Source organism: Pipistrellus hanaki, assembly GCF_964339955.1.
Source record: "Pipistrellus hanaki genome assembly, chromosome: 11".
Lineage (NCBI taxonomy): Eukaryota > Metazoa > Chordata > Mammalia > Chiroptera > Vespertilionidae > Pipistrellus > Pipistrellus hanaki.
Window position 1 is genome coordinate 23,731,482 of NC_140513.1, and position 24,757 is coordinate 23,756,238.

At 46.4% G+C, this 24,757-nt stretch overlaps 1 protein-coding gene and 1 long non-coding RNA gene across 2 annotated transcripts in view; one reads left to right on the top strand and one right to left on the bottom strand.

Annotated features, from left to right (window-relative positions):
• Nucleotides 1-24,757, top strand: part of GABBR2 (gamma-aminobutyric acid type B receptor subunit 2) — a 309,555-nt gene that overhangs the window by 264,512 nt on the left and 20,286 nt on the right. The gene's annotated exons all lie outside the window — the stretch shown is intronic.
• Nucleotides 685-18,758, bottom strand: LOC311630066. Its single transcript, XR_014796307.1, has 3 exons — nt 17,797-18,758; nt 4,486-4,547; nt 685-1,631 (listed from the first exon to the last, which is right to left on the bottom strand). It is a non-coding gene; the product is annotated as an uncharacterized lncRNA (long non-coding RNA).

Here is a 24,757-nt window from a genome sequence, read left to right on the forward strand (position 1 = left end):
AGAAATGTATTTGCTGAGTCACAATTTAATTTAATATTACTACCCTCACCTTTTATCAAGGGCCCATTTATGGTGCTAACACTGCCAGTTGAAGAATGATTCAGCATCTTCTATAAAGGACTATTGTTCAATGTGTGACTTAGTGCCCCTGAGATAAAGGGCCACAGGATAGATCCTAGCAGAATTTAGCACCAGGAAATGTGCTCTCCCCATGAACTTGTGTCTACTTCCTTCCTTCAATCAGGCAATTGTAATTCAGTAAGCCACTCTCTTTTTAACCTTGGCTGCCAGAAAGTTGGAGCCAAATTCAGCACTCTGGGCAATGACCATCTTATCTTAGGTTCCTGGAGGATTATCTCTTGTACTGATCATTTGCATTTATTTCTCTAACTGTCCTGCGTGTTTGGGCATTTACAGTGTGCTGCCTCGGGCCCTTTGGGAGAGGGAGCAAGATGTAAATTGCAGATGAAGTTATTAAAATGAGAACATTAGGTGCGATTTAATTGGAATGATATGCCAGAGAGACATTTTAAGGATGTCCACAGACATTGGCCTTCTGGCTCGGGTCCTGGCTCAGCCCAGGCTGTGGTCAGCTGTGGACCATTATGGACAGAAGGCCTCCGCCAGCCACAGCCGAGTTTCTGGAACACCTCATGTCAGAGGCATATTAGATTCATGAGCGACTGAGTTTTATTTCATGTTCCTTGATGGCATCCCTTGTGCCTTTGGGATGCACTTGGGCTCCAGAGACCCCTCAAGACACAAAACAAAAGTCACAGCACCACCATGGGCACCCACGGGACAGCCCGGAAGTGGGGAAACTCTGGTCTCACCTGTTTGGTGCTCTCCAGGGGATGTGCTGTTTACTAGAAATTCTCAAGTCCATGGAGCAGACAGCTGGGAAACTGGCATCTTCTGACCACTGCGTGTCCTGGTAAAGCTGTTCCAGTTGTTGAGCAAAGACAGCCCTTACATTTTGATGACTCTTCCACACATCCATATGAGCAGAAACACAGGCTATGGCACCCACAAAGACGTTTCCTCTTTTTTGGTGGGGGAATTCCAGCCAAAGCACCTCTTTGTAAATGATGCATCAACCGGGCACTCCTTCAGCACTTAAGTGGCCACCATACTCAGGCTCCCTTTAGGACTGCAGTCTGATGGGCAAGATGAGACACACACAGAGTGGCATCTTCTCTATGGCATGTGCCTGCAGACTGACTTTTGGTTTTAAGTTTGAGTTACTGTGCTGAGGTACTGGCTTTCCTTTTCTAAAATATGAGCTAGGTTGGAATTCAGACTTCATGGGTGAAAAAGTGAGCAAGAATATGTATTAGTCAGACTGTGCTAGGTTTTACTGTGGTAACAACAATAAAAGATGAGCAACTCATGGATTAAAACAATTAAGATACTTTATTCATCATGATACTTGTCCATGGTGGGTCAAATATAGCTTGTCTTTAGCTTTTTTAAGTCCAGGATATAGCTGGTGGAGCACCTTCTGGGATGATTTTGGTAGTAGGGGAAGAGTGCATGACTTTTAGAGTTCCCATTCATTTCCATTCATATTTCAGTGGCCGGAACATGTTAATTCTCCATGCATGAGTTCAGTGGGGCAGGCAGGAACAGACCTACCATATGCCCAGAGGAGAGAGAAAAGCAGATATTGATGTCCAGCCCTAACAACTACTGTTGTCAAGTCCATCCAACTTCCTATTGCTGTTACAAACATCACCCTATCCACTAGAAAGTGAGTTTCATCAGAATATGGAAAGAGGGGCTGGTTGTAGTTTATTTACTGATGTATCCCCAGCACCTGAAAAAGTGCCTGGCACATAGTACACACTCAGTAATAATATTAGTTAAATACCTGAATGAATCCAGCCTTAGAGCCATCTTATAGAGTATTCTCTGAAATCTGTCCTAGTCCTACAGACTTTACTGCCAAATCCTATCCTAATCCATCACTCTGCCCATCTCCACTGCTACCCCTGAGAGCTAAAGTACCACCATCTCTCATCACCTGGCGTCCAGAAGGGGGCACTCTAAGCTAAAGCTACAGTTGGCACACAATGGACAAGAGGTAGGATGAGAATAAACAACCATCTTTATTGTTTAAGCCACTTAATTATTTATTGTTGTTATTACCAAAACTTTATAAGTAGGCTCTTGCTCCCACTAATTGCCCTCCCAATCTATTCTCACATAGCAGAGGAGTCTTTTTTTTAGATATAATTCACATACCATAAAATTCAATTTTAAAATGTATAATACAGTAGTTTTAGTACATTCATAACGTTGTCTAATTCTATATAAGTTTATCACCCCAAAAAGAAACCCTGATTATTTTACCCATGAATCCCTATTTCTCCTTTCCAGCCCCTGGCAAACACAAACCTACTTTATGTCTCTGTGGATTTGCCAACTCTGAATATTTCATATCAATGGAATCATAGACTATGTGGGGCTTTTTTGTGTCTAGCTTCTTTCAGTTATTAGAATGTTTTTAAAGTTCCTCCACATAGTAGCATATATAAGTTATTCATTCCTTTTTGTGGCTGAATAATGTTCCCTTATATTGATACTAGAGGCCTAGTGCACAAAATTTGTGCACTCAGAGAGGTCCCTCAGCCCAGCCGGCACCCGCTGGCAGTGGGAGCCCTTGGGAGATGTCTGCTGTGGAAGCAGGGAAGGCTCCCACCACTGCCGCTGCACTCACCAGCCTTGAGCCCAGCTTCTGGCTGAGCAGCACTCCCCCTGGGGGAGCACACTGACCACCAAGGGGCAGTTCCTACATTGAGCGTCTGCCCCCTGGTGCTCAGTGCGCATCATAGCCACCGGTCATTCTGCCGTTTAGTCTATTTGCATATTAGCCTTTTATTATATAGGATACCACATTTTCTTTATCTATTCATCAGTTGATGGAAATTTGGGTTGTTCTCACTTTTTGAATTCCACTACTATTAAGAATGCTGTGATGGGCATTCATAACAAGTTTTGTGTGAATATATGTTTTCCATTCTCTTGGGAGTGTGTGTGTGTGTGTGTGTGTGTGTGTGTGTGTGTATGTGTAGAATTGCCTATTCACTTGGTAACTCTGTTTAACATTTTTAGGAACTACTAAACAGTGCCACAGTGGTTGCACAATTCTTCATTCCCACCAGCAATGTATAAGGATTCCAATGACTCTACATTGTCACCAACTCTTGTTATTTATCTGCCTTTTTTATTATAACCATCCTGCTGATGTGAGGTGGTATCTCATTGTGGTTTTGATGAGAATGACTATCAAATGACTAATGACACGGAGTATCTTTTCATGTGCTTATTGGCCATTTGTATATCTTCCTTGGAGAAATGTCTTTTCAAGTCCTGTTTTTAATTTAATTGTTTGTCTTTTTGTTGTTGAATTATAAGTATTCTTTATATATTCTGGATATTATACCCTTATGAGATACATGATTTGCAAATATTTTCTCCCATTCTGAGTTGTCTTTTCACTTTCTCAATAGTATCTGGTGATATATACAAAATTAATTTTGATGAAGTTCAAAATTTATCTATTTTCATATTTATATATTTTTTATCTATTTACCTATATTTTCTATGATTGTTTGTGCTTAGGTATCATAGCTAAGTAACTAACCATTACCTGATCCAGGTTATAAAGATTTATTACACTTGAGTTTTCTTCTGTGTTGTATAACATTAGCTCTTATATTTAGATGTTTGATGTATTTTTAGTTAATTTTTGTATATGGTATCAGGTAGTAATACTAATTAATTCATTTGCATGTGGATATCTAGTTGTCCAAGCACCATTTGTTGAAGAGTATTCTTTCCTCATTGACTACTCTTCTAATGCCCATTGAAAATCAGTTGAGCATTGATGTATGGTTTATTACTGGCCTCCCAATTCTATCCCATCAATCCATATGCCTGTCCTGATGCCAGTACCACACTGTTTTGATGACTGTAGCTGTGGTAAGCTTTGAAATTGGGAAGTGTGTGTCTTCCAACTTAGTTCTTTTTCAATATTGCTCTGCCTATTCAGGGTCCCTTGAAATTCCAGATGATTTATAGAATCAGTTTTTCCATGTATGCACAAAAGGCAGTGGGATTTTCTTAGGGACTGCACTGAATTTGTATATCAATTTGGGAAAAATTACTGTTAACAATATTAACAAGTCTTAACTGGCCTCTGACATTCTGTCTCACCTCGCCCTGTTTCTTCATCACATCTTTTATCCCTGGTGGTCTCACCTGTTTTCTGTCTTCCTCCACTACAATGTGAGCTCCATGAAATAGGGCCTTGTATTTCTTGCTCAGTGCTCCATCCCTAGCAAGGGGTCTGGCAGGCACATAGTAGGTGCTCAATAGATGTTGCTTGAATAGACAAGTGAATGATGAGCAGAGGAATACACGAGTGAATGGATGAACAAATGAACAAGCTTCCATATCATGACTCTTATCAGCATTAACCACCTTTGACCAGATGATGCAGTTGTCCAGCAGCTGGCTTAAATTATTAGATGAATATGTTGAGTCTGAAAGGAAAAGTAAATAATATTTTAAAAAGAGGAAGGTTATTTCAAAGATAGTTTAGATTTGTAGTCCTTAATCCTGGCTGCATCAGTCAGAAGAGACCCTTTTTAAATACTGGTACTCAGGTCACACACACACACACTCACACACACACATTTTGACTGAGTTGGTTTGGAAAGAGGCCTGAACATTGGGATGTTTTAGAAGTTGCCATGGGTCATGGGTTTTAGTGTGCAGCCAGAGTTGAAACTGTCTGGACTAGACCTCCACCAATCTCATGGAAGGGCCTGGGATTGCAGTTAGGAAACCAAAGTTAGAAACAGATTCAGGACAATCCGTGTAAGGCTAAAGTATAAAAGAAGAAAAGCCTAAATTCAGGAAACCAGAAATCCACATAGTGTCTTCCCAATCCTCACCCCCCACCCCAGCTGGAGAATGTGATGGTGACAAATGACATGCAAACTCAGAGAGAGGGCCACCTGGCAGGGTTCACGTGTGCGACCCTACAGAGCTTAATGAGCCCCCAGTGTCATGTTTTTCTGAAAATCCTTAAATCATCATTTGAATAATTGTCTCCCCAGTGGAAGACAGAAAGCAAGGGATAGGAACGAAGGGAAAACTGCAAGATCTCTATTTCTGCAGCATGGTTCATTGCAGGGGGGGGGTAGAGGGTGAGCAAGTCCAGACCAGAAATTTAGGCAAGTTAACACAGCTGCCCTGCAGTTGCAGGAAGCCACCAGCCACAGAAACCACAAAGAGCCAGGGAAACACAGTGTCCAGGCACCTCGGCACCCACGGTGGCTCTGAAATGGAACCACTAGCCTCTTGGCGAGAAGTTCATTATTTTCTGTCTTTGGAGTTTCTCCATAAAGAACCAATAGATTCAACTCCAAATGCGGAGGCATTTGACCTTGACATAGGACAGAATACTTAGCAAGACCCAAATATGCTCAATTCAGTTTAGAGGACACTGATAGAACTTGTGGTCCCCTCCTAAGAGTTCAGGGAACAGCAATCATCTCGGGGCTGCCCAATTCTCAGTGCCCAGTCCCCACTCCCCTGTCCTCCAGACTGGAACCCTCACCCCAGGTCTGCCCCACTTGGGTACAGATACTCAACGGTTGGCAAACACATACTGTAATAACAAGAGGCCTCAAGTTTCTGCAGTAGGCAGTTTACAAAGCACCTGGACATCCCCACTTTAGAGAGAAGGAAACTAAGACTGGAGAGGTGAACTCATGGGCCTAAAATGACCTGGCTACCATTGGTACTGTCTCGAGCCAGGCCATGTGGTGTTAATAACTGGGGATCTGTTCAGCTGAGACTGGTCTATTGGCCTATTTATACTTCCTGCTTCTTCCACATCAGTTCTGTGTTCTATTTGGTTTTGTTTTAAAGAAACATTCTCTTCATTGATGCTTTCAAAATTATTAGCCTCCATTAAGTGTAAATGTTTAACCCTCTTTCACATCTGTGATTATCTGCTTGCTATTGAATAAGAGTGAAGCACTTATGCGCAGATATTCAAACCTAGCAAATTATATCTGAGAGCATTGTGCCCCAGTCCAGCATCATCCTCAGAAGCCATCTGCTCAGCCTCTATCCAGAGTTCCAAAGACGCTGTGTAGTCTTGGTAACAATAATAGCAATGGCTTTTATTAAGTGCGTGCTGTGTGCTAGGCACTGTTCTATGTGCCTTACCTTGTCAATTCAATCCTCACAACAACCCCATGCAGTAGTTACCATTTTTATCCTCGGTCTGTAGATGAGGAAACTGAGGCACAGAGGGGTTACATAGCATGCCCATAGTCACACAGCAGGTAAGTGGGTAGCATTTAGCCCTTACTGGTCAAGCAAATGGACTCTGGAGTGAAGCTTAACTTTAAATCCCAGCTCAGCCACTGACTGTGTGAAGTTAGATAAGTGGAGTGGGTTGAATTGTGAGCCCCCAAAAGATATACTCACATCCTTAACCCTAGAACCTGTGGCTATGATCTTACATAGTAAAAGGGTCTTTGCAGATATAATTAAAATTTTGGACAAAATTACCCTGAATTATTTCAATTGGCCCTAAACTTAATGAACGGTGTTCTTACAAGAAGAAGAAGTAGAGAAGATACAGGCACAGAGGAGAAGATCTTTGAAAATGGAGGCAGAGATCAGAGTGATGCACCCTCAAGCCAAGTTGTGTCTGGAGCCACCAGAAACTGGATGAGGCCCAGGATTCTCTCCCAGAGCTTCAGAGGGAGGAGCACAGCCCTGTGACATCTTGATTTCAGACCTCTGGCCTCCAGGACTATGCAAGAATAAATGCCCATTGTTGTAAGCCACCCAGTTAGAGGAAAGTTGCTATAGCAACCCTAGGAAACTAATATGGTAGGTGACTTCGCTTCTGAGGCCAATTTCTTCATCCACAATATGGATCTAGATACTAATAACATCCACTTTACAGGTCTTTGGGGAGAATTAGAAAGGACTTGCCCTGTGCCTATTGTGTCAAGGGTGCTCAACAAATGTCAGCTGTTACCTGAAGCATCATTTATTATCTGGCCCTCGGCCACCTGCTTCTGAGTTTTCTCAGAGCTAGTCCTTCATCTTGCTATTTTTCCTGTATCTGGCTCCTTGTCACTGGGCCCCCGGATACCAGACCAGCATGGTCCTGGCTCAGAAATCTCAAAGGAATCAAATCTGACTCCCAGACACAAGCTGCAGACCCCACGCTGAGCCATTATCGCCAGAGCTGCCAGAGCGAGACTATGAACATCCACACATGGTGTTTTCTTATTTCACCCAAGAAGTCATTTACATGAGTCACACACAGAAGGCTCAGAGAATTCAATCGAGAAAGGTAACTCCGGGCTGGAGTGAGTTCTGCCAACGGGTATGGAGGATTTTCCTATGTCTGCTCATCTCTTTCTTTCTTATCTGCGTCTTCCAGCAGACAGGAAGCTGGCAGACGAGAGATTTCGTGTTCATACCAATTATTAAAAATATATGGCAGGCTTCTGGAAATGCATTCCCATGCCAAGGAAATGGAATGTGTTCACCAGCCAGGCTCCTGCACTGTGAGCTTTGGAAGAATGATGGGGTAGCCATAAACACTGCAATCTAAAAATTTTATTCATATCTGCCACCTCCTAGCTGTGTGACCTTGGGTGAGTGACTCACCCTCTCTGAGCCCCAGTGCCCATAAGGAATTACCCATTCCTCCCTCATAGGCTTACCATGAGCATTAACTGGGACACACAGGGCTTTAATCATTGTGACTTCCGTTCCCATTCCATGACTCAGAACTTCCTGACTCCATAAGGAAATTTAAAAACTACCTTGCCAGCCTCCCAAGGAGGTCTTAAAGAACAGTGGTGCATGCTGGGATAGGTTTACACCTTCTAATGCACAATCACCTACTCCACTTCTTTAATCCTCACAATCAACTTCAGCAGAGAGAGTTTTGTTCCCATTTGGCAGGTGAGTACAGAGTCAGTGATGGTTCTAGAATACACAGGTAGCATGAGCCCCAGGGGCGGGACTATGGTGCCCTGTTGATGAGACAGACAGAGGCCTAAGGCCTAGGGCACAGGGTAAGTGGGCATGTTGATGAGAGAGGCACTGTAGCCCAATGACTATGCAGCTTCTACCTGAGGGCTCAGGAGGACCTTGGCGCCAGGAACAGAGCTGGAAGATGGCCAGGGAGGAGGAGGAAGAGGAAGAGCCTCCAAGGAGCATCACTGTTGCTCTCTTAATAATCACTTGTCTGTGTAGCTAGTGCTGACTCAGAATTTCAGAACTTGATAGGAAATAAGAAATCACCCAAACAGACCTCTCATTTTTCTGACGGAGAAACTGAGGCACAGACTCACCCAAAATCCCAGAGCCCAAGACCGTTAATGAGCTACCATCTTTCACCTTCCTCAGATGCCTGCTCCAACTTCCTGCTCTTCTCGAAACACCCCAGGAACCAGACACAGGAGAAACAACATGATGGGACTCAAGTTTGGTCTGCTTTTCTCAATGAAAACTTTGAAACATTTTCTGAACTTTTATGTTATCAGGAAGCTTTTCCTTGGTTGGATTGCCATGGGGGGATAATAGTGGTAACAGCTGACCCTGTTGGAGCCATTCACTCAGGCCAGGCGCTGGCCTAGGGTCTTTACATGTATCTGTCTATTCAGTCCTCAAAACTATGAAGAGGTACTATGTTTAGACCCATTCTACAGATGACAACAATGAGGTTAAATAGTAGCTGCAGGTCCCAAGTGCCAGACTTTGAACTAGAGCACAGGCAGTCTGGCCCCAAGATTGGCACCCTTCACCACTTTGCCTTTGGCCATACACCTGGCACAGATCTCCCATCCTAGTCTAAGCACCTCCCCACATTCTAGGTGACTGGCTGGCTGACGATTGCTCGAGCTGATTATTTTGCCAGGCAGAAGGTGGACAGCAAATTCTAGGCCCCAGCCTCACTGGTATTTTTGCAGATAGTCAAGGCCTATTTATTACCCATAGAATATTTTGGGGTCTGTGATGAAAAAGAAATGCAAAACTTCATTTCACTTGCCTGCTACACTGCTCTTCTTCTTCTTCTTCTTCTTCTTTTTTTTTTTTTTTTTAATAGCCCTCTCTTATCAGCCTCCTGGCAGCTTTTGCGTTTCCTGTGCATGTTAATTACTTTATTAATTACGTTGATATCTTTGGTTCTGCCCAGCATATCTTGGTGCTTTTTGTTTCCAATGTGCACCCATTCTGCCTTGTTCGTTGGCATATGCATGCCCAGTTTCCATTTCTAAAAGGGATTCTTTGAGCCTCGGTAAACACATGGCTTTCAATTAGTCATGCAATCATCATTCCCATTTTCATCTCAGCCACGTCACTAATAGAGTGTTTTTAACATTCTCCCAAATAGAGGCGCATTGTGTGAAGTTTCTGACATTGTTCCTCAATCCTGTTTTCTCTCCAGGTTACAGCTCAGAGAGCCTCACAACTTAGGACTGAGTGACAGGATGAACAGGAAGATGTTATGGGTGGGGAGGGGAGTTGAACCCTGGGGTAGACAGAGAGATGAGGCTTTGTCAGATCGGAGGCTGACCTAAGACCAAATCCTGGGAGGGCTTGAATGTTAAGCTGAGAATTTCAGACTTTAACTTAAAAGCCAACATCCTCCCAAAGCATGACATAGAATATTAATCCTATTGGCTGTCCCAAAATAAAAGGGAATGGGGGGATTCCATGATCCAAATGTTTAAGAAATCCCAGCAACTACACATCTGCCTCTTAGGCTTTGGCAAGTTAAAGGCTCTGAAAAATCCTGTAGTTTAATACTTTAATTAAAAATTTTAATTAGCATTTCCAAAATTTCTCTGACCACAGAGCCCTTTCTCACGGTGCATGTTTACATTGACATATTCTGACAGTAATTTGGGAAGAGCTGCTGGAGGGGACGAAGAGCCTTGGTGGATTCCGAGCCGGAGGGAGCGTGCTTAGAGTCTGTGTTAGAAAGGTGGCTCTGGCAGGCCATCCAAGCCGGGGAGACCGGAGGCAAGGGGAGAAATGAGGCAGGCCCTGATCAGTTCAAACAAAATGAAATAAGGATCTAGACCGAGTTTCAAATGTTTCAATGTTTTCTTTCCATTTTATTTCAAGCTGCATTGTTGTCTTAAAATTGGAAAATCAGTGTTGCTATAATAAATCAGAGCACAAGGATTTTACTCAGGCATAAAATCTGAATGAGAAAAGCAATCTGTGCAATCTTTCATCTTCAAAGGAAGCGTTTAGCCCAACAGGGTGTTGGAACACAATAGCCATCTGTTTCTGCAAATCACCAGAGTTCATAGAGGCGTTCCAATCAGATAGACCCAGGGTCGCATCCCAGGTCCATACCTTAATGGCTCGGCACAAGCGGCTTCACTTCTCTGTGTCTTCGTTTTCCCATGCCGTAAAGAAAAAGAGTAATCCTTTTCTCATAGCGTCAAGGATTGCAGGAGGTGACATGTGCAAAGTCCTTCACACAATGCCTGACATGTGATAACGTACAAACAAATGTAATTGCCCTTCTATACCCTTCTATATTAGTCAGGATAGGCTGGGCTAAGCTGCGTTAATATAGAACCCCTAAATCTCGGCGACAGAATGCATCAAAGGCCTATTTCTCTCTCGTACAAAGTTCGCTTGTAAATCCTGGTGACCTCCAGTGGAGCCCTCTTCCTTGAGGCAGCTCAATGATCTGGGCCCAAACGTGAGGCCGCACACAGATCTCTTGACAGCTCATCTAAGTTTCAGCCCATGGGGTCTAATGCCATTTCCTCCCAAAGCCCATTGGCCAGAATTAGTCATGTGACTCCTACCTGTAAAGAAGCTGAGAACTGTGGTGAACAGAGGGGATGTCAGGGGAGCGCTAGCCTCTGCCACTCCTTCATTCCCTTTGGTCAGTCCACCGAACCTCTCTGAGCTTCAGTTCCCTCATCTGTAAAATAGGCTGATACTTCTATCCTACCTTGCATGGGATTGTTGTGGGGGTTTATGTGATTATGTATGTGAAAAATGCTAAGTTAACATTAGAGATGATTATATACTTACTTTTAGCTGTGTCACATCTTTGGCTCATAAGAAAAATATACAACTTCAATTCTTCTTAAATATACATTCTTGTTCCTTTTTTAAAAAGATTTCTCAATTGATTTTTAGAGAAAGAGAGTAAGGGAGATGGAGAGAGAGAAAGAAACATCACATGAGAGTGAAACATAGATCAGCTACTTCCTGCATGTCCCCTACCAGGGATCCAGCCCACAACTGAGCATGTGTCATAACCGAGAATCAAACCAGCAACCTTTTGGTGCATAGATGATGCCCAACCAACTGAGTCACCCGGCCAGGGCTCTATATTCTGTTCTTATTCCCCAACCCTGTCTTGTCTCTGGATTGCCCACTTCCCCTGCCCTGCTAATTTGGGCCTTTTTCATTTTATTTATTTATTTATTTATTTATTTATTTATTTATTTATTTATTTATTTATTTATTTTGGTGAGATTATTATGACCATGCACCAGTAGCCTTTAGTAGCCTATTTTTGTTTTGTTTTGTTTTTGTTTCTTTAAAAATCTTTATTGTTGAAAGTATTATATATGTCCCCTTTTTCCCCTCCCATTGACCCCTTATAGCCTGTTCCTACCCTCTGCCCCAGGTCTCCACTACCCCATTGTCAGTGTCCATGGCAATATATATATATATATATATATATATATATATATATATATATATATATATATACAAATTCTTTGGTTGATCTCTTTCCACCCATCCACCCATGTCCATCTTCTGAGATTCGACAGTCTGTTCCCTGCTTCTATGTCTCTAGATGTATTTTGTTCAACAGTTTTTTCTGTTAATTAGATTCCACATATGAGTGAGATCGTGTGATACTTGTCTTTCTCTGACTGGCTTATTTCGCTTAGCATAATGCTCTCCAGGGTGGCCTGTTTGGGGATTGCCCACTTGATGGAACATCCTGCTTGGAAAAGGAGGCCCTAAAGTGTCGTTAGGGCCACCAGGGCATTTCTCCTGGGCAGCAGAGAGAACTCTCAGGGGTTCTGCATCATAGGGTATATGGTTCTTAGATCCGTGTGTGTGTGTGTGTGTGTGTGTGTGTGTGTGTGTGTGTGTCCCAAGCACCAGTATTCCGGGTGCATAGGGCTCTAGGCACAGGAGGGGACACCAGTCTTGTCCTATTCAGATTCCCTTGGAGACCAGAGAGAGAAAGTGTGGAAAAAGAATAAGAAATGTGCCATGTAGGAAAGAGTGATGTCAACCCAGCAAAGAAAAGACTCAAAACGGTACAATCCTGTCTCTAAGCCTCAGAGGGGCTGTCCTGGGGCCACGGGAGGAGCAGGGCCCAGAAGGCAGAGCTGGGACCTGGGGGAAGTTCTGGGGATGCAGATTTCAGCTTAGGATGAGAGAGACCATATCCCAAAATGAACTGGGCTTCCTTAGGAGCTAGTGAGTCTCATCACCAGAGGTGTGCAAAGAAAGGATGGATGAGCTCTTAATATAAGGTGACCAGATCATCCAGCTTTTGGTGGGACAGTCCCGATTTTCAACAATTTTCCTGCGTCCCACTGTGTTTTTAAAAAGTCCCGATTTTTGGAAAGAATCTTTCCAATCTTTCCAAAAATCGGGACTTTTTTTAAAAACGCCACAGGACACAGGAAAAATTGTTGAAAATCGGGACTGTCTCGCCAAAAGCGGGACGATCTGGTCACCTTATTAGCAGGGTCTGCACACTGAGGAGGGGAAAAACACTTGCGTAAGTGTCTTCAAGCCCAAAAGTTCTGTAATTTCACAAAATAGGATAAGTGAATGGTATGACCTCCAAAGACATTATACATGTTTATATTTATATATTCGTTCTTAATGGATGTGTGTGAGATGAGTTGAGAACAGCTTTGAAGTTATAATGAATCAGAGCATCATGTTCACCCTGGGAACTTCATCATGGTGCAGAAGAGAAAGCACTGGCAGGGGACAAGGAAACTGGCCCAGAGATACAAGCTACAGAGTGAAGGGGCATGGACACTCTCCCAGGGCCTGTGGCTGCCAGGACTCCGGCACAGCCAGCGGTGGCACAGCACCAATTACAACATCCCACTTTGGAACCAACACTGCACTTTTGGGGCTCCCAACCCGTGTGCTCCCTGAATGACAACAGGCAAATGAAATGGATGCTTTGTTCTTGTGCACATTGCCATGGGGGGTGGGGAGGTGTTTGGACAATGTAATCTTTTGTCTTCCGGGCTCTTGCTTGATGCTCAGAACAACCCTCAAAGCAGGTGACTCCAGCATTTCTCAAAGGAGAACCTGGGGCTCAGAGTGAGCATGTGATGGACCTGGGTCCCAGCCCTGGTCCAGAGGCAAAGCCAGTGGCTATCCATTACCCAGGGCACTGCGGTGTTACCCTGCTGCCTTTTGGCCAAGGGCAAACTAAAATCTGAGCTGCAGCAGAAATCACAAGAGGGGACACTTGAGGCTTGGCCTGGCAGCCAGCTTCCTTTCTCCTTGCTGAGCTGAGATTCTCAGAATTAGCCAGAGTTCTAGGGAGGAGCTCAAACAACAGAAAAGGCCATGTGCTAGGAGTCAGGACACCCGGCTCAAATGCCAGGTCCTCAGGTTTCTTGCTGTGTGACCTTGGGTGAGTTACAGCCTATTCCCAGGTTCACTGTCCTCTACACGAAATGGGAATGAGACTGATGGCCCTACTAAATGCCTATGGTTGTCAGGCAGATCTAATGACATTGAAAACCATTAGATTGAGCACACATGCACAGCAGTGATGGCCTGCAGTAGCTCGTCCACGATCTCACGTGCTCCATCCTCACACCCTCGTCCTGCCACCTCCCATCCCACACCAAACAGGGAGTCATGTGAACTCCAGCATGGCCATGCAGTGCGTTAGCAGCGGACCCCGTGAGAGAAAGAGAGAGATGTGCCATGGACATAGCCAGGCTAGGCTGAGAAGGGCCAGCTCAACTGCCAAGGGGTCTGGGCAGTTCTGGATTTGTGTATAAAGCCAAGATTAGGGGAGTTAGGCAGACCTGGGCTCAAGTCCCAGGTCTATATTAGAGCCCACTGCTGTGGCGATTATTTGGATGAAATGGGACAGTGTGTATGTGTGTATGACATCCTTAGCCCAGAATCTGGCACACAAGGAGCAGACAGTAAGTGGGGAAGGGGAAGACAGCTGGTGGAGGGGATGGTGAGGGTGCTGAGAGAGGAGTGGCAAAAAGTCAAACACAGAGACAATGGCCCTCCCCTGAGAGACAGGCAGGAAGCACTGGGCCTCAAGGGCAGGGTGAGAGGATCTGGGAAGATTTCACAGATGGAGGAATGGGTGCAGTGCACACAGTGGTATAAGAAAGGGCATCTCGCCAAGCCAGTTTGGCTCAGTGGATAGAGCGTCGGCCTGCGGACTAAAGGGTCCCGGGTTCGATTCCAGTCAGGGGCATGTACCTTGGTTGTGGGCACATCCCCAGTGGGGTGTGTGCAGGAGGCAGCTGATTGATGATTCTCTCTCATTGATGTTTCTAACTCTCTATCCCTCTCTCTTCTTCTCTGTAAGAAAGAAAGAAAGAAAGAAAGAAAGAAAGAAAGAAAGAAAGAAAGAAAGAAAGAAAGAAAGAAAGAAAGAAAGGACATCTCAGGACCAGGACAAGCCTAGTAAAGGACCGGAGGGGAGGATATGGGCCTGGCCACAGATGAGGCTACTGATGGGAGTTGAGGGTAGAGAGTTTTATGTGGGGTCCAGTCGCAGAGGGACCAAATGACTCTTCCCTCATTAAGCTCTTATTATTGTTTATTCTCAGGGTTTAATTAAATCTCAGAATCTGACACTATAGTATCAGCATCTTTGAGACACAAGTTCCCCTTCTCTTCATCCCCTTGTGTCTCTCTCTGCTCTGCTTTCATTGTTTATCCCCTGCCCGCCTGGGTCAGTGCCCCAAGAGGCTCCCCAGAGGCCCTGCATGGGACCCTCCTGCCTCTGCCTGCTGCCCAGACTGCAAGCTGTGTGTGGTCAGGCTCACCCAGGGCTACAGGAAGAAAGCATGTTTCTGCTCTCAGGGTTTCCCACCTGCGCCCTGGGAAACCGGCCTGTGGATTTCTGCCCGGCCGGGTGGGGGCATACAGGATCTCGGCATCCTGATCCTGCTGAGGGTGGGAGAACACCAGACTCCAGGAGCCGAGCCTGGGAGGAACGGGCTTCCATCTGGTGTCACCATCCCAGATTCACCGAATGTTGGCACTGAGGGACCTCAGAGGGGAAAGAGCTTGCTTGCCCAAGATTGGCCACCAAACCTTTCCACTCAGTAATGCTGCTTCTACAAAAAATCAGGTGTGTGAAAAGTCAACCCATATTTATGCGCATCCCAGTATCATCTGGGACCTCTTGGGTCTTAAAATCCTGGAAGAATTGCCTCACACCCCCAAGGTAGGGAGGCCCTGAGCCTACTAGAGATTTTGGCCTTTCCAGGCCTTTCCTGTAGGCGCGGTCCACTTCCCGGTTCACAGACACTGTCTCTGTTCCTCCCCACATCTCCCAGGGCAAGCCTCAAGCCATGGCCAGGTTCACCAGCATCCCCTCTTGCTCGTCAAGCATTTCCTGAATTTTAAGTAGGTTTTTGTTGATTTCAGAAAGGAAGGGAGAGGGAGAGAGAGATAGAAACGTCAGTGGTGACAGAGAATCCTTGATAAGCTGCCTCCTACATGCCCCCTACTGGGGATCGAGCCACAACCCAGGCATGTGCCCTGACCAGGAATCCAACTTTGATCTCCTGGTTCATAGGTTGATACCCAACCACTGAGCAACACCGGCCGGGCCATTTCCTGAATTTTAATAGAACTTCAGAAGGTGCAGAAATCTGAGGGGAAGGACCATGTGGCCCAACCAGATTCCACCCTTCTCCTGCCTCTCTTCTTTCTCACCTCTCTTTCTCCTCCCACCCCCCTCTCCTGGTTCTCGAGGAGGTTTGGGCCTCCTCGGAATGCTAGGTGCCCATGGCACTGCCCTTCCAGAGCTGGCACTTTCCTCCAAAGCCATGGCTCTCCCAGGAGGAGCTCTTCTCCAGCTGCATCTCCTCCAGCACACAGGCGCGAAGGGCGCCTTCCTCACGCACATCAGTGTTCTCAGTCACCACTGGTCTCTCCTCAGTGCTTTGCCTACTTAACAAGAAAAACTGTCACACTTACTCCAAAGTGTCCTTAAAATTAGAAGATCTTTCAGGCACTCACTTGACTCTGGAACAAGGCCCAGAGACCTGCTGGACTGGCAGCCCAGTCGTGGGGTGTTGGCAGACGTGCCAGGCTCACGAGCAGGCCCTGTGCTGCCCAGTATCTCATTTCCAAAAGAAGCCAGAAATCTGGGTGTTCCGGTGAAACCACATGAGTTTTAAGTACTGACCTACATGCCCGGGCAGCAGTGGCGCCATCACCACATTCACAGTGTGTCTCATGGAAGCCCCCCATGGCCCAGCACCTCTTGGCTGTGGATTCAGCAGCCATACCTGTGAGCTCTTCCTGCTCCGGGCTTGCCCAGAGGGCTCAGAGGCAGGCCAAGGAGAATAAGGGCATCCCAAAGGCCCGCCTCCACAGGGATGGGCACAGAGCCCGGCCACAGGGAAGGGAATGACAGAAGTTTGAGTTGCACCTTTACCTGCTTTGCAGGAAAGAGGTTTAGCTTGGCTTTGCTTCTGACTCACTATGTCACCGTAAGCCTATTTCCTCACCTGTAACATGGGTGTAAAATTCCTGGCTCCTTCACCCTAAAGGTCTGCCCTGATGTCAAAATCAAAGAGAAATCCCAGTAGAAGGAATTATGAGCTGCAAAGGGCTAGGGATGTTAGGACCTATCCCTGCACATGTCAGCCCTTAACTTCCCCACGAGGATCCCCACCCCAGCTCTGACCCTTACACAGCCACAGAAATCAGTGCTAGATTCCAAGGTCAAATTAAGGATGCCTCTCAGATCAGGGCCAGGCAGGGATCTGCTGGCCCACTGGTGGCCTAATGCTGAACTCGGGTTCCCTGCCCTTCTCAGCCAGGGCCCGGCCACCTCTCCCACCCCACAGACATCGGGTGAGTGGCTTTGGACCCCATGCGTGCGACTCTGGACGCTGCCCCAAGTGCATGTGGGCACAGTGCATGGCACAGCAGACTGGATGAGTCCAAAGTCAGAGGGTGGCCCTCATCCAGCTCCAGAGGGCCGGCGAGGCAGTGCTCAGAGCCCAAAATCCCGACAAATGCTGGCTGGTGAGCAGCCCAAGAGCCTGGCCCCTCCTGTGCCAACCCACAGTGTGGCATGGGGCACGGGGCATGGGATAGGTCAGGACACCTGCATCCGGGTCTCCACTCAGTCTCCCTCTTGCTAGAGTCCTTTTCTGGGCCTGTTCCTCTGCCTGTAAAAAGAGGAATTGGACTAGTGCATAATCCTCTGTGTATGAAAATGGGAGTAAGGGGAGGGAGATGTGGGCTGTCACAACGACCAGAAGACATTCCTGGCATCTAGTGCCCAAGTGCCCGGGCACTGAGTGCCCTGCACTGAATAGGCAAGTTCCTCACAACAGAGAACCCTGTCCCTTCCAAAGACAACAATGCAGGAAGTGCCCCATTGAGAAACCCTGGTGTGAGCTCACAGGTCCCTTCCAGACCTGGGATTCTGAAAACATTCGCTCTAACTCGTAATCAAACATTAAAAAAAAAAAAAAATCTTACCTTGAAACGACAGCTTCTAGCTTTGCTGCCTCAGAGATGTGGAGCTGCTGCTGTTGAGATAAGCAGCCCAGCCCGGAGGGATCTGGAAGGTTCCTCCCGGCTCCAGCGTGCTGTGACTCTGCAGTGGGAGATAATGATGACGGTTACACACACGGAGCGGGCTTTCCACCCTCTGAAGCCTGCCAAACACCCCAGTTACCGCCTTTGATTGTCTTGCCGATGCTGGGAGGTTGCAGACGAGGAATCAGACTTACAGATGTGTTCCAAGTCATACAGCTGGACTTGGGGTCTGATCCAAGTGCCCTTTCCCCTCCCTGCCCAGGCTTCCTTAATGAGACTCCCTCCCCTCCCCCACTTCCCCCTTCCTTGACCCCAAAAGAGGCTGTGACTCAACTGCTTTCGCAGGAAACGGAAGCATCTCTAGACTCTGCAATGCAGCCCAAAGGTTAGACATCCTCCCTCCCCCACCATCACATTTCTATACACACACTCACCTTCTGACTTTACCATATCTTTCAAAAATCACATTTGAAATTTAAAAGAAAAGCAGGATGGCTCAGGGAACACGTTCTGAGAGAAGCTTCTGGGAACTGGTCAGAGGTGGAGGGCACCCGCTCCTTCAAAGAAGCACTGGCCAGCCCTAGCCAGTTTGGTTCAGTGGATAGAGCATCTGCCCTCGGACGGAAGGCTTGCAGGCTCGATTCCATTCAAGGGCACCCACCTCAGTTGCAGGCTCACTCCCTGGCCCGGGTCCAGGTGTGTGTGGGAGGCAGCCAATCAGCGTGTCTCTCTCACATCAGTGTTTCTACCTCTCTCTCTCTGCCCCTCTCTTCCACTCTTTCTGAGAATCAATGGTGAAAATGTCCTCAAGTGAGGATTCAGAAAAAGGACAGGTCAGGTGGGGGCTTAAGAATCTGAGCCGCCTACACAGTAGGAATATGAAAGTTCAAGGGCCCCCTGGTCACGGGAGAGTCCATGGCACCCTTGTCCGCCACCCAGACTCCTCCCTGCTCGGCCCACACAGGACACACAGAAGTACGTACTGCATTGTGGGGTCTGGCCAGGGTCAGGACATATAGATACTCTGTGTGAGTGACAAAGGAATCTTCACTCTAAACCAAAGACCTGCTAAGTGAGGACCAAATGTCATCCTGGTTTAAGGTCCTCTCACCTAAGGCCCGGCCCAGCACATCTGTGTCACCCTGGAGCATGCTGGGACTGCTGCCTCCAGACCCGCTGGCCCGGTCTGCCTGTTAACAAGCTCCCTGGGTGTTTGTGTGCGGGGCCCTCACTTAGTGCACTCCAGCCACACTGGCCACCTTTGGTTCCTAAAACATGCCAGTGGCTTTGCCTTTTAAAGGGAACCTGCTGTTCCCTCTCCTAGGAATGGTCTCCCCCTAGATTCTCTCATGGCTGGTCTTACTCATCGTTCAGGTCACAGACTACATGTCACCACTGCAGAGGAGCCTTCCAGGCTATCTGACATGCAGTAGGTCCCCCTACCAGTACCCCTCAAAGAACCGTGTACCTCTCTGTAGGAACACATTTTGCCACTGTACTCTTAGCTGTACTGTGTGGCTCATCACCTTCTGTGTCCTCCCCTAGGCTGCATTCTCCTGTCCATTTAATATACTTGGGCCCCAGCATGGAGCACAGTGCAGGCACATATTAGGCACATGAGAAATATTGATTGAGTTTTTAAGTGTCGGTCTGTGTAGGACGGTACAGTCGTCCCTCCATTATTCAGGCTCGCATTAGCTATGCTGTACATTAACCCATGGGCTCACGCTGCAAATGAGTAACCGGGATCCAGAAGAAAGTGGAGACTTGCCCAAGGTCACCCAGCAAGTCTATAGCAGGACCAGGGCCTCTGACCTTTCAGGACCCAATGCCTCAACCCGTGCCCAGACTCTCTCCCGGTCGTTCGTTTATGCAGCCTGACAAAGCAGGATGTTTGCAGGGGCCACTGACCTACATTGTGAATAATTGCATCATGCAGAGGGACTCTCAGGCCAGCTGCCCTCCTTTCAGTGCACAGATGGGGAGACGTTTCCCCAGCAGCTTCTGCGAGCCTCCCGCTGAGCAGCGGCTGGACCAGGAGTCAGGTGTGAGCGCTTGGAGCCCCAGCCATCACGGAGAGCCTTGGCCTCTCTGCTGGGCACCGCCTGTCAGGCAGGAAGAGCATTTTATCGGCTTGGGATCAGCTGGCAGCACCAAAGCACAGCCCTCACAGAGCTCCAGGGACTTCAGGGGAGGCCTCCATTGAACATTTAGTAATTAAGTCATTCCTCCCACCAGCCGCACCTCACCGCTTATAGAGCAGGTCTGTACCCACTGGCACCTTGAATCTGACAGGGTGCTTTGAAAGAGGCAGGGAAGGTTGGGAAGAGCATAAGGTGGGGGAAGAAAGACAGACCTGGATTTGAATTTCCGCTCTGACGCTTTCTAGCTGGAGATTTGGGGCAAGTTACTTAACCTCTCTGTGCCTCGGTTTCCTCATCTGTAAAATGAGTAGCACATCTTGTTGAATTCTTATGAGGCTTTGACAAGATAACGGGTATAGGGGACGCAGCTTAGCAACTAGATGTCATTGTCACTCATGACAAGCAGCTCTCAATGTCCTTAGCGCAGCTGCTATTGAAGTCCACCCATCCTCCTCTGAGGCTGCTCTCATGGAATCATCCTGATCTCATTAGAATGGAAGACCTGTGAGGACAGGGGTCTTGTCAATCCTAGTGCATGCTGCACTCCCCATATTCAGGATGGTACCTGGCAAGTGGCAATGTTTGATAGTTAGGTATTGAATGAATGAATGAGTCCTTAGCTAATTGCCCAGGTAGGCAGCAAGGAAGAAGGAAAATAAAGAAGAACAAAAGCAAGTAAAAGTTCTTATTGGCCAGTATCCAGAGCAAGGGAAACATTCTTAGGCCAGTGGAGGCGTGTCCACAGCTATATGGGGAAGTGGGCCTAACTATCAGCTTGGCATCTGTAGGGGTCAGTCTCCTGTGCCCACTGGCCCCTAGAAGGAGCAGGGTGAATGGAGTGGGCAGGTACAGGCTGGGCTCTCCAGCTCAATTGCACCCTCACCCCCACTGCCCTGAAAGGGAGATGGGGGTCCTCCAAGGTGCCTGGAAACCTAACCTTGTGTAAGGCCAGTGGGTGCTTTCTAGAGTAGTACAGGATGCAGCTGAGGGCTTCCTCACCTACAGCCCCAGCGAGAAACAAAAGTAGCTCTGTCCCCAGCCCAGGATCATCCACAGCCGCTGGGTGGGTCTCTCCACACAGTTCTTTGGTGTCCTCTAGTGGCGCTTTGGTGCACGACAATGACTCCAAGTAATTGCTCAGGTGGTGGCCATGCTCCACATCTCTCCTGCCTGTGACTACTCAGGCCACTCATCAGACAAGAAGAGGTGTATCTCTTCCATTTCGCTTTGAGATTCAATGCAAGGGTCTTTTTATTTTATTCAGATTCCCCATCTCCCAGCCTGCACCTGAACTTCATCACTCCTAAAACCCACCCCCAACCCCTGCCATTCTGATGCGTGTCCAGTGTGCACAGACTGTGTGCGGGAGATGTGTTGTGTTTATTTCTGGATCAGCGCCTGTGTACTGGGAAGATGTGTGAAACCTGTCTGCCCACTGACTTCTCAGCAGGCCCTTGGTTTTCCAGTACCCTTCCAGCTTATAGAGATGGGTGAGGGACTAAAAGACCAGATGTAAGAATCAGCATTTCAGGATTCAAAGAGAACAGAGCAGATGAAGATGGGGACTGGGGTTGGGAGAGGGGGTTTACTAACAAGGACAAGGTAACTATGATGGAATGTCAGCTGCAGAAGAGGGAAGAGCGAGCTAACAATAGTTGGATGAAAATTACCTAACAGGGTCTTAGTCAACCCTAAGAATCATCTGAATCATCAGTAGAAGGTAGTCACTTAAAAACTCAAGAAGATCTAGAGCAAGGGTGCTGGCAAACTTTTACCAGGTGGTTGAGCTCAACCCTAGGCCTATAGATCAATGGTAAACTCGAGCAGGCTAAAGGACCAGGTGGACATGGGAGGAGGTGGTGTGTACCTTCCCTATGAGTCTCCCTCTTCTGAAGGATGGTGTGCAGACTCAAGGAGAGGGGTTGAGGTTCTTCTGGGGAGCCCAAGAGAAAAGACGAATGGGTGGAGGTGCAGGAGGAGGTGGTTCTGGTTCAGTTGAAAAACTACAACCATCTCACCAAGAGCGGGAAGAGGGGTCTGTCACGGGGGCATGTAAGCCAGACAACCACGGTCAGCTTCCTGTGAATAGTTATCATTACACTGAACAAAATGTTTGACAGAATCAGTCCTCGACACATGGAATCTAAGAGTCCATCATAAATTAGTGCCTTTAATTGTAGAACAGACACGGTCATCTTGAGTGGGTTTGCTATCCATGCATGGCCCTGATAGGCCTGTGCTATTGCATTCCAATGTCTGCTTGGTTGTCAGAAATTAGAGAACTCAAGTTCTGCCACAAAGTCACTGTTGACCTTGGGACCACGTCCCTTCTCAGTCTCCTTAGTTAAACAATGAAAGGACTTGAAGAAACTCACATCACCCTTAGAATCCAGGCAGCAATGGAAGGGAAATCTCTGGCCTTGGCCACTCTGACTGTGGTTTCTGGTAGCCACCTTCCCCTGGGTGTCTCTCACTAGTACCCACTGCCACCGCGTCAGAAGCTTCATGACCCTCCCCTCCCCTCTGGCACTCCAGCCCCTGTGTGCACTCAGTGACCATGGGACCACAGAAGCTGAGCTAAGGCTTCCTGTGGCTTGGGACAGCAAAAGGAAATCAGGCCTCAGAGAGCATGCAGCTGGATGTTCTGGTTACAAGATGGCCTGTGCCCAAGGACCCACCACTCCTGCTTCCATGTGGGAGCACCATCTATCCCCAACTCATAGGTTCCCAGGTCATTGCTGCCTCAAAGGTCAAGCCTAGAGAACAGGGCCAAGAGAAATAGGGGTTCCATCCTCCACCTGCCTCAGGCCTGCCTTCCACATCACCAAAGTGCCCCTTCTTTCTGGCGATTGACCCTGGGAATGCCTAACCCCTCCCCTCTGGCATATGACTTTACCCTGGGCCTCAATAGGACAACAGCCTGAACACAGTTTTTTGTTTGTTTGTTTGTTTGTTTTTTTATGAGATACCCCTTTTGGTATCTGTTCTAAAGACAGATATGCAAAGAAATCTTCAACTTTCCTTAATAAATTCCTTGGTAGTGTACGGATGTAGCAATTGTGAAACTGTTTTGTGTTTATTTGTAGGATTAAGCAAATGAGAATTATTTTGATGTTATTGGAACCAGTGTTCTCATGGTGTAAGAATAAAGATGCAAATATTGAAATAGAGGGAGGCAGGCAAGAAACCTGTGGTGTTAGAGTTTTTATATACAGGGTGTCTCCCACAAAATGTATACAATTATTCAATGTGTATGTATACATTTTGGGACACACTATATATCTATAGATAGATGATAGAAAGATAGAGATAGAATGATGATGGATGGATCATGTACATACATACATACACCTTAAAGTAATGATACCCCAGAAACCATGAGCACATCTAATGCCCAGATACTGGTTTCTAAATGCCAATCTCTGCTCAAAAGAAGCAGAACTCCTTGGGGAAATGGCTGATTCTAAGACTGAGAAAAAAAAAGTGTGAGGAGACCTTGGAACATCTTGTGCCAAGAAGTAGGAAAGTGCTCAAAAAAATTATGGGGACATGTTGAAATACACAGAAGACAGTATGAAAGGGTTTTCCATTAGCCAAATCTGGAAAAATTTGAGCATCAAAATTAAAAAGTCATATTACTGCATAATAAGACACTGAATTAAAAAGAAACCTACAAGTCCATACTGATACACATTTTTAAAAGTGAGCTGTAAGGGAAGATCTTGTGTACAGTAGAATGCCAAGTATTTAAATGGAATTATAGTGTTAGAAAATCACCATTTTGCAACCACCAAAATAATATGACTCAGGTAAGAATCATCAATGGATGCTGAAACCACTGATTTAATGTTTGTGGGGGAACAGGATACTCACGCAGGCACAAAGTATCTCCCACAGATTATTCATTAATTATGAGAGGGAAATAGTACCTTTGAAGCAGAGTCTGGCAGGCATCACCTCAACCAAATGATCACAGTTAACGTCGCTAGTAATAGGACAAGATACCATCAAGTGCCCCTGAAGTGAAGCAGTAAGAAGGCCAAAACATCACATACATAGGATTCCTGCCAAGAATGCACAACCTAAATCTAATCATGAAAACACATTCAGACAAGCCCAAATTGAGGGACATTCTACAAAATAACTAAACTGTAAACTTCAGAAATATCAGTGACATGAAAAACCAAAGTAGGTTCAGGAACTGTTTGATATTAAAGGTATGACAAGTAAATGCAATACATAGTCCCGGATTGGATCCTGCTTTGGAAAAACCACAATTGCCTTAAAGGACATTTTTGGCCCACTGGTGAAATTTGAAAATGGATGGTATATTAGATAATATACTGTATCAATGTTAAATTTCCTGAATTTGGTTAAGTGTGTGTGGTTATGTAAGAGAATCTCCTTGTTCTAAGGCCGTGGACGCCAAACTGCGGATCTCGAGCCACATGCGGCTCTTTGGCCCCTTGAGTGTGGCTCTTCCACAAAATACGACGGCCTGGGCAAAACTATTTTAAAGAAGTGGTGTTAGAAGAAGTTTAAGTTTAAAAAATGTGGCTCTCAAAAGAAATTTCAATCGTTGTACTGTTGATATTTGGCTCTGTTGACTAATGAGTTTGCCGACCACTATTCTAAGGAAACATGCTAGATACTTAGGTGTGAAGGTTCAGGATATCTGCAACTTACTCTCAATGACTCAGGAAAAGTACAGGGTGGGGCAAAAGTATCTTTACAGTTGTGAGTATGTAAAACACAGT